This window comes from Moschus berezovskii, chromosome 4, assembly GCF_049115385.1.
Source record: "Moschus berezovskii isolate FMDL1 chromosome 4, NW_MosBer_1.0, whole genome shotgun sequence".
NCBI lineage: Eukaryota > Metazoa > Chordata > Mammalia > Artiodactyla > Moschidae > Moschus > Moschus berezovskii.
The window spans coordinates 94191663-94202418 of NC_142463.1; the positions used below are offsets into that span (position 1 = coordinate 94191663).

The 10756-nt window shown below is 42.8% G+C and overlaps 1 protein-coding gene across 3 annotated transcripts in view; it reads right to left on the bottom strand.

Annotated features, from left to right (window-relative positions):
• The window catches only part of DENND2C (DENN domain containing 2C), a 103978-nt gene extending 94286 nt beyond the window's left edge, over positions 1–9692 (bottom strand). For all 3 annotated transcript variants that reach the window (XM_088835607.1, XM_055401339.2, XM_088835608.1), the window contains exon 1: positions 9616–9692. The gene's annotated coding sequence lies outside the window, so the exon portion shown is untranslated. The remainder of the gene's footprint in view (positions 1–9615) is intronic.
• Positions 9693–10756: the final 1064 nt, after the last annotated feature.

Below are 10756 nucleotides of genomic sequence, written 5' to 3' on the forward strand. Positions count from 1 at the left end.
GAGATACCATTTCACACCAGTCAGAATGGCTGCTATCCAAAAGTCTACATGCAATAAGTGCTGGAGAGGGTGTGGAGAGAAGGGAACCCTCTTACACTGTTGGTGGGAATGCAAACTAGTACAGCCACTATGGAGAACAGTGTGGAGATTCCTCAGAAAACTGGAAATAGAACTGCCATATGATCCAGCGATCGCACTCCTGGGCATACACACCGAGGAAACCAGAATTGAAAGAGACACATGTACTCCAATGTTCATTGCAGCACTGTTTATAATAGCCAGGACATGGAAGCAACCTAGATGTCCATCTGCAGATGAATGGATAAGAAAGCTTTGGTACATATACACAATGGAGTATTTCTCAGCCATCAAAAAGAATGCATTTGATTCAGTTTTAATGAGGTGGATGAAATTGGAGCCAATTATACAGAGTGAAGTAAGCCAGAAAGAAGAACATCAATACCGTATATTAACGCATATATATGGAATTTAGAAAAATGGTAACCTGAACCCTGTATAAGAGACTGCAAAAGAGACATAGGCATTGAGAACAGTCTTTGGGACTCTGTGGGAGAGGGTGAAGGTGGAATGATTGGAGAGAATGGAATTGTAGCATGTATATTATCATAAGTGACCAGTCCAGGTTCGACGCATAAATTTTCCTCTGTTCAAAAAAAAAAAAAAAAGAAAATATTTGAAAAGGCTTACTAAAAAGTCCAGAATGCTACTTCCAAAAATCTGTTCAATGTTAAAGATCATAACTTTCATTTGCAACATTAACACAAATACATGGAGTCATTTTCACGAGGTTTTGCACATTTGATAAACCCATTTTAAAAATTATCTTCATGAAAGAGAAGATCTTCATGTAAGATATCTTACACTTTTTCTTGAGTCACCCTTTCCTCAACATTTTTGTACTTCCAGATGCAGCAAGTCTCTGTATTTTTTCACTTCATGCTTTCTTCTCCTAATAATTAGACAGTACATTTAGAGGGCAAATTTGTCTAATTCCCTTTTGAGCAACAATTATCACTGAACTCAAAAACATCACACTTTATTTATTTAAAGTTAATAAATAAACTTAGAGTCTCACCATTTTTACCAACAACAAAGAAAATCCTGCTACATTCTGCGTGACCTTTAATTACATTAATATAAATTAACTGTGCAATAACCCTTGCGAGTTGACTCACTGGAAAAGACTCTGATGCTGGGAAAGGTTGGGGGCAGGAGGAGAAGGGGACGACAGAGAATGAGACGGCTGGATGGCATCACTGACTCTGTGGACATGAGTTTGAGTGAACTCCGGGAGTTGGTGATGGACAGGGAGGCCTGGTGTGCTGTGATTCATGGGGTCGCAGAGAGTTGGACACTACTGAGCGACTGAACTGAACTGAACTGAACCCTTGCATTACGATCATCACCAAACTGACCATCACTCTAATTCACATAATATTGCTCTTCTGTTCCATGGTACCCCTTACAGTTTAAGTAGGTACCAGGAAAAAGATGATTTGCAGTAAATATTGTTGAAAAGCGGGCTGTGTCATTTCCTCCCAGCAGGCTCTAATATCATCAGCCTTAATAGACTTTTATTTAATCAGAGTATCAAAGAATACAGATAAATATTTAAATACAAAATTATGCTTCACATTGCTAAGTAACCAACTCAAAAATATCCTAGACAGCTGGACTGTTCTGTTTTTTCACTCTAATGGAGAAAAAGAGAGAGAAAGAAAAGAAGCACACTTCTTTTAAGCCGCACCAAGAATAAATCTCACCCTCCTCAAAACTGTCCTCTAACATTAACATTCACACAAGAAAAAAAATCACAAATATGTCACTTTTATGAATTTAAAATTCGAAGTAAAACTAATAATTGTCCCCCATGTCCTCTGTTATAAACATTTATCTCTGCTATGAAAACCACAAACGTCAGAAATCTAACTTAAAGAAATACAGGAGAGCATAAATAAAATATATAACTGACATAAATGGATTAATACTGTCTGAACTGAATGTTAAAATTATACTTTCAGGGTGCTAACCAGAAATCTAAGAGTTATAAGCAAAAAAATCATAAATTTCCTCCTCAAAAACATGAGGTGCAAGAGAAACATCTCAGATGCCAAATATGAAAAAGTAAGTCCTCTGAACTTCCTTTTCTTATCTAACCATTATTTTTAATTCTTCAATCTTATAATCTGCTTTAATGTCCCTGAAGCGAAGAAAAATTTCATGTTTCCTTTTCCTTAGGAGAAAAATTATTCACGCAGCTTTAAGAGGAAAAAGACAAAAGATTCCATCTTGTCCAATCCTCTGGGAACCAGTACAGGACACTTCCAATTTTGATCTTTTATTCCACCCAGCTTTCAATGCCCTCACTTTCACTGAGGAAAAAGACTGCCATTTTACTGGCTCAATAAGAAGTACTGAATACAGAAAAATATTTTCAAATGTATTTTTGATTCTGACAGTGTACAAGCTTCCAGGGGCAGTGACTGCAGTGATGCTGGGCAGGGCTGCAGCTCCCAGCAGGCCATAGGATCCAAAGGATCATAATGCTGAAAACCCAATACACTCACAACCTTTCCATATATACAGTCATTCTGTTTTTCATATACAGTACAGTATTCAATAAATTACATGAAATAATAAATGTATTATAAAATAGGTCTTGTGTTAGATGATTCTGCCTAATTTAGGGCTAAAGCAGGAGTTCTGAGCACATTTAAGATAGTAAAGAATCTGCCTGCAATGTGGGAGACCAGGGCTCGATACCTGGTTCAGGAAGATCCCCTGCAGAAGGGAATGGCAACCCACTTCAGTATTCTTGCCTGGAGAATTCTGTGGACAGAGGGGCCTGGCAGGTTACAGTCCATGGGATTGCAAAGAGTCAGACATGACTGAGCGACTAACACTGAACTGAACTGAAGCTAAGCTACAATGTTCGGTAGGTTAGATGTACTAAATGTATTTTCGACTTATGATATTTTTACCTTATCATGAGTTTATCAGAATATAACCCCACAGTAAGTTCAGGAAGATCTGATAAAAGCCCATTTTAAAATAAAATGTTAATATCGCATGTCGTTTATTGACTACTGAACTGAAAGTGAAAAAGAGAATGGGTATGGGTACTAAAAGGTTGTAAGTGTATCAGCTGGTTGTCCTTCTGATTGTGTGGCTGACTAGGAGCTGACTCTCTGCCTCTGCCCAGCATTAAGAGACAGTACCACACAGCATATTGCTAGCCCAAGAAAAGATCAAAATTCCAAGTACAGTTTCTATTGAATACACACCAATTTTGCACCATCGTACATCATGAGGGATGCTGGGCTGGAAGAAGCACAAGCTGGGATCAAGATTGCCGGGAGAAATATCAATAACCTCAGATATGCAGATGACACCACCCTTATGGCAGAAAGTGAAGAGGAACTCAAAAGCCTCTTGATGAAAGTGAAAGAGGAGAGTGAAAAGGTTGGCTTGAAGCTCAACATTCAGAAAACAAAGATCATGGCATCTGGTCCCATCACTTCATGGGAAATAGACGGGGAAACAGAGGAAACAGTGTCAGATTTTATTTTTTGGGCTCCAAAATCACTGCAGATGCTGACTGCAGACATGAAATTAAAAGACACTTACTCCTTGGAAGGAAAGTTATGACCAACCTAGATAGTATATTAAAAAGCAGAGACATTACTTTGCCAACCAGGGTCCGTCTAGTCAAGGCTATGGTTTTTCCCGTGGTCATGTATGGATGTGAGAGTTGGACTGTGAAGAGAGCTGAGCACCGAAGAATTGATGCTTTTGAACTGTGGTGTTGGAGAAGACTCTTGAAGGAGATCCAACCAGTCCATTCTAAAGGAGATCAATCCTGGGTGTTCATTGGAAGGACTGATGCTAAAGCTGAAACTCCAATACTTTGGCCACCTCATGCGAAGAGTTGACTCACTGGAAAAGACTGTGATGCTGGGAAAAGTTGGGGGCAGGAGGAGAAGGGGACGACAGAGAATGAGATGGCTGGATGGCATCACTGACTCGATGGACATGAGTTTGAGTGAACTCCGGGAGCTGGTGATGGATAGGGAGGCCTGGCGTGCTGTGATTCATGGGGTCATAAAGAGTCGGACACAACTGAGCGACTAAACTGAACTGAATTGAAAGTTGAAATAACAGAAGTGGAACCAACTAAAACCGGGGTCCATCTATATAAGCATGGAATTACAAAGTACAGAGGATGAAAAATAATTCTATAATAAAGAGGATCTACTTTCTTGACTGGCTTTGAATTTGCTGTTTCTTTTTTTTTAAAGAGATACTCCAATAATAGTTTGGGCAAAACACTTTGGGAATAAATGAATGATTATCAAGTGAAATTTTAAAAGAAAAGGATTCATTTGTATGTAAAAGCTATTTAATCTTCAAATAAAACCCATTTAATTGTTTTATAGTCATAATTAATAAGAAAATAAGTATAAATGAATAAATAATCCCTTCCATTCATGCAAAACAAAATTCTTTATGTCCCCGCCCTGCAGCCCCTGCCCCAGAGCAATTTCACCTGCCTTTAGGGCTTCAATTCCCACTCTGGCTAACTCCTAAATCAGAATCCCCATTCTCAGCCTCCCCTCTGGGCTCCGGATCCTCTCTTGCCATCTCCATCTGATGTTCCATAGACACCTCAAACTCATCATGTTCAAATCTTACACAATTAACTTCCCCCTCCCATTAAAAATTAAATCAAGCTCTTCTATCCAGTTTCCCAAGCTGAGAAATTAAGTTTTTACTTTTCTGTTGACCTTCAAAGCCAATCACTTTTTAAATTCTATATTCGTAAATGTAAATTCTACATGTAAATTCTACATTTTTATCATCTGTCCTCTCCTTTTCATCCCTATTACTATTTTCCTGCTCAGCTCTTATCCTCTCTTATCTGGGCTATTTCAATAGCACCAGCTTTCTAACTTATCTCTCTACTTTTTGCCTCTCCATCCAATTCAGCATCTACATCATACCACCACCATGTTATCTTTCCTAATTACATAAAGTCCCTCACTGGCTCGACATTGTCTTTAGAATCAAGTCCAAAGTCCTCAACATGATACACAGGCCCTTCACCAAATGAAGACTCTTTCTCTGAGTCATAACTTTTTACAGGCCTAATGTGTATGGTGTTTTATAGCATATCCTATACTTCAAAGTATTAAAACCACCTTTAACACCATATTCTACAGTGAAAGATTATGTCAAAAAGGAAAAAAATCTTCTTTATTTCAAACAAAAGGTACTGAAATCTCATGCTTAACCTAATTTCTAGAAATTTCAGCAATCCTAACGTGACTGGCAACCAAGTTCTGCAACCTTTTTGTTTTTTCCAGTTTATTTCCAGGCACCATCTTTTTTAGCCTAACCCCTCATCTCCGTACACTCTGACGTTTAGTGACAATGTGGACTACAACACATTCCTGAAACATACCATATACTCCCACCTAATATTCCTGGTTTGCATCCATATCTTCTGTTCCCTTCCCCAACTCAGCAAACTCCTAGTCATCTTTCAAAGCCAACTTCAAATATGGTATCATCTCACTAATCTTCCTCTTACATACACAGAATTATCTTCCCTTATCAATGGTCCAATTAAACTCTTAACTATATCTCTGTTATGGGCTTCCCTGATAGCTCAGCTGGTAAAGAATCCATCTGCAATGCAGGAGACCCTGGTTCAATTCCTGGGTCAGAAAGATCCCCTGGAGAAGGGATAGGCTACCCACTCCAGTACTCTTGGGATTCCCTGATTTGGGAATCCTTGGGTTGGGATCCCCTGGAGGAATGCATAGCAACCCACTCCAGTATTCTTGCCTGGAGAATTCCATGGACAGAGGAGCCTGGCGGGCTACAGTCCATGGGGTCGCAAAGAGTGGGACATGACTGAGCAACTAAGCACAGCAAGACATGTATCTCTGTCATAACTCTTATCACCTTGAAATTGTAGGGACTTATTTACATGTCTGGTTATAAGCATCTTGAAGTCAGGGAAACATTTTCTTGACTAACATTTAACTTATCCTCTGCAAAAAGATATTTTAAACTTCTTATTGAAAACTAATCACCTCTCATAGTATTAAGATAATGTCGTAATTGCAGTAATTGAGTGACTGAGAGAGCTCAAAAACAAAAAGAATCTCACATCATTCACCAGGAAAAAAAATTTTCATATACATATAAAGCATAATTAAGCTGAAGCTTGGATATGCCTTCATCTATACCTTGTAATACCAGTTTCTCTCTCTCTTTCCTTCTTTTTGAAGAAGTTCTTCACAGAACTTTCTTTTAAGTACTCCTTGGATTTCATTTGTATCTCACTCACAGAATTCTAAACTCAGTATAGTGAAAGGGCTAAGATCAGGATTTTTGGAGCTCAGCTGTCTGGTTTGAATCCTACCGAGCTCTGGCACCTAGGCTGTTTGATATGGGAAAGTCATTCAACCTTTCTATGTTGCTCAAAGAGGAGATCACAGTAATAACACCCCTCAAGGTGGTTCCAAGGATTCAATAAGCTAATGCATGTGAGAATTTAGAACACTGCCTAGGCCAAAGTACATCCCAATAAATGCTGGTTGATGTTATCGTTATCATCAGTTTTTAAAAAACTCTCTGTACTTATGCTAGCCTATGGGGGTTCAGTCCATGGGGTCGCTAAGAGTCGGACACAACTGCGCGACTTCACTTTCACTTTTCACTTTCATGCACTGGAGAAGGAAATGGCAACCCACTCCAGTGTTCTTGCCTGGAGAATCCCAGGGATAGAGAAGCCTGGTGGGCTGCTGTCTATGGGGTCACAGAGAGTCAGACACGACTGAAGCGACTTAGCAGCAGCAGCAGCAGCATGGCGTAAAATGTAATCTCCTAGATGGAAGGAATTAAATCCTGCCCATACAAGAATTGTTAGTCTCTCAGTTGAGTCCAACTTTTTGCTACCCCATGGACTGTAGCCTGCCAGGCTCCTCTGTTCATGGAATTATCCAAACAAGAATACTGGAGTGGGTAGTCATTCCCTTCTCAAGGGAGAAGAGACTGACTTTCCGACTCAGGGATTGAACCCAGGTCTCCTGCATTTCAGGCAGATTCTTTACTGTCTGTTGATCTTGGTGGACTGAAGCCTTATACTCACATTATTTACTGAGCACCTAATACATTCCAATGCACAGTTTTAGCACTTATATGTACAGGTGGTTTCTCGGGTGACTCGATGTTGTTGTTTAGTTCGTGAGTCCTGTCCGACTCTTCTGTAACCCCATGTAGCCCACCAGGCTCCTCTGTCAACGGGATTTCCCAGGCAAGAATACTGGAGTGGATTTCCATTTCCTTCTCCAGGGGATCTTCCCAACCCAGGGATCGAACCCGTGTCTCCTGCACTGGCAGGCATATTCTTTACCACTGAGCCACCAGGGAAGCTGCCCATACAGGAAGGTAAGTGCTAAAACTGTGCCTTAGAATATATTAATGCTTAATAAATAATGTGAATAGAAGATTTCTGTCCAGCAAGATCAACAAATTAGAAATCACAGCAAACCTTATATATGGAGTACATGCTTGAGATTGGTGTTTCAAAACATCCATCTTGCACTGAACTGTTGAAACATGTAAAACTGTTAAAGGAAAACAAAAATTATATTCACTAGAAGCTTTCCCTCTACTTCTCCATTTAATTTGGTCTTGGTACCCAGTGATCTAAAATTCTTGTCTATAAGACTTACTACAGATCATTTAAAATAAAATTTCCAGGGTTTCCCTGGTGGCTCAGTGGTAAAGAATCTTCCTGCCAATGCAGAAGGCATGGGTTCGATCCTTGATCCAGGAGGATCCCACATGCCATGGAGCAACAAAGCCCATGTGTCACAACTATTAAGCCTGTGCTCTAGAAACTGGGAGCTGCAACTGTTGAGCCCATGTGCCACAACTATTGAAGCCTGCGAAATGTAGAGCTGGTCCTCCACAACAAGAGAAGCCACCAAAAGGAGAAGCCCAGGCACTGCAACTAGAGAGTAACCCACACTTGCTGCAACTAGAGAAAAGCCTGTGCAGCAGAGAAGACCGGGCACAGTCACCAAAAAATTAAGAAATTATTTTAATAACAAAATAAAATATAATTTCCAGTTTTAGAAAACTGCCTATTGTCACATCAGAAAAATTAATATTCTTCCTTTATATCCTCATTTAATAAAATCTATCAACACACACACACAAACTAATGAAAAGCCAAGGGACACAGTTACTACATTTCCTGGTTTCTGCCTGGGAAACGACTTCAGAACACGCCTACATTTATCCTTAGTCAAAGTGTGCTGGTTACAAACTGTTATTCCTTTTTTCATTTCCAGTCTTCCCCCAAAACTCCTCACACATTTACAAACCCACAGAAAAGAATGCAAATGTCTATAATAAAAGCTGTACCAAAAAATACAGCTATATATTAATATATTTTGTTTTGGACGACTTAAATCTTACAAAAGCTAATATAAGTCTTGATTTGAAGCAATACTCCTAGCTTACTTTACCAGGTATCTTAAACTACAACTATTTACCTAAAGCAAAGACACAGATTAACTGCTACCAAACTTCTTGGTAAATGATTCAGTAACAGTGTAGTGTGCCATTCTAGAAAAATTCATTAATCAATGAAAAATGGACCACACTTCCAACAATGGTGATTTGTAAAAAATGAGCTTAAACAATTTACACAGTAAACCGAGATGTAGGACTTTATCTAAAACACCGTGGGTGGACCGCTAGCTACCGCTAGCTTTAGGGTAAAGGTTTACAAAGAGCCTACTATGTGCCTGGCGCTTAATAGTTGTTTTACAGAATATACAATACCTAACATTTATAGGACACTCTCACTCATCTCATTTGCCCCTAAGAATACCGCCTGGCAAAAGCATCCCGATTTTACAGCTAAGGAAAAGAGGCCCAGAAAAGTCGACTTTAACCGAGGTATCGCAATCTGGTACGTGCGTCCTGGCCGAAACTCCCCCCCCGACTCATATTCTGATCATCTTCTGTCATACTATAATAGTTTGAAACTCTTAGATGTTCCACTGTCAGATTTTTTAAATCAAAATCCTACTTGACGACTTTGCTGTGCTCGTCAGGTTCTGTTAAGGCTCAAAACACAGAAAAGCAAAAATATCTGAAAAACCCACCGTCTCAGCCTGTCGCGGCTTAAAACTGACGAAAGTCCCGCGTTTCCTCCTGAATGCGGGGAGCTCCCTGCCTCTTATCCGGGGCTGCCGAGCGCCCCCGAGCGCCACCCGGACGACGGTCCCCGCGTCCCGAGGTGAGCGGCGAGGAGACCCTCAATGAGGCTCCATCACAGCCGCCTGCGCCGACCGGCGGGCTCCCAAATGCAGCGTCCGCTGGGCGCGGGGCCGCACGCTCGCGAGTCCCTGCAGGCCGGGGAGGTGCCGACACCGCCGCCAGCCCGCTCCCGCTCTGCGGCCGGACGGCTCCCGGCTCTCCAAGGCCCGGCTCCCAACGTGCGACACCCTCCGCTGCGAGGGGCCGAGGCCCCTGCCTCACTACCCGCCCCAGGTCACCCGCTCTTACCTGCGCTGGGCCTCGAGGCCGCCTCCGCCTCTGGGCTGCCGGGCTTAGTCCTCCCAGCAGAGGCGCCAGGTCGGCTGAGTTCCACTTGGGGTGGGCTCTGTCCCGCCCCCGCAGGCCCGGCCGCAGGCCCCGCCCCGGCCCGGCCCAGCCCTGTTCTTATTGGCTCACGTTCCCACCCCTCACCTTTGGGCCCGCCCTTGGACCCGCCCCCGGCACCGCCCGAGGACCTTCCTGCGGGGAACCGCCCCGGCTCGAGTCCAGTGTGGGGGCCAGAACCTTTTCCAGAAGCCTGGGCGCCGAGAGGCTGCGGCTCCGGCAGGCAAGCGGCGGGCACGGCTGTTGTCCGGCCGAGGACTCTAGACAAAGCTCCTTAGTTGTCACCGTGCCTGCCGTCCAACAGGCTCCACGGCGATGGACAAGAACTTTACATAATGTTGACTCTTCACAGCTACCCGTGAGACAGAGCCTAATCAAGAAATTCAAATGGCACCTCACTCAAGGAAACCGTACAACTGTCTCCTGCCAACGAGTGTAGGCCTGGTGTCTCCAGTGAAAGAGCAGCATCATTTCTCGGGCTGAGCTCAGTGGGGCAAAAATGTCTCCGGCAGTTGCAATACAGCCCCGACTTGAAGTGTACAGCTGCATGTAACGCTCCCGACATTTGAGGCTTGAAATCCCAGAGCAGAGGTGCCTTTGATACTCCCAGTGCCTGAGGTCGGCTCCCACGCCCTGTTGTGACATGATTAAGCGCTGCGCCTGCGACACGCTCGTCCTCAGGTATGTGCATGGCGCGGTGCCTACTGCGAGCAGCAGCCCAGTTTCACTAAGGCTGCGAGTCAAGCATGAGTTGAGCCTGTTTCCCAGGCACTTGCTAACTACCCCACCCCGCCTGGGCCCGCCCGATTCCACCCTACCCCACGCCACCCCACCGGAGCCTCTTGGATCTGATGACCAAACTCTTCCCACATCTGTTCACATGAAGGTACCAAAATAGAAGACCAGAAAGAGTGGTGTTTGGTCACACATCACAGATGACTGTCACAGGCCAACTTAGCCAAAGGAGTAAAAGCTTCATATCCTGAACCGCTGTGAAACCATGAGCTGTGGGGAATAAAACAGGAATTATCTTCTATAATCGTGG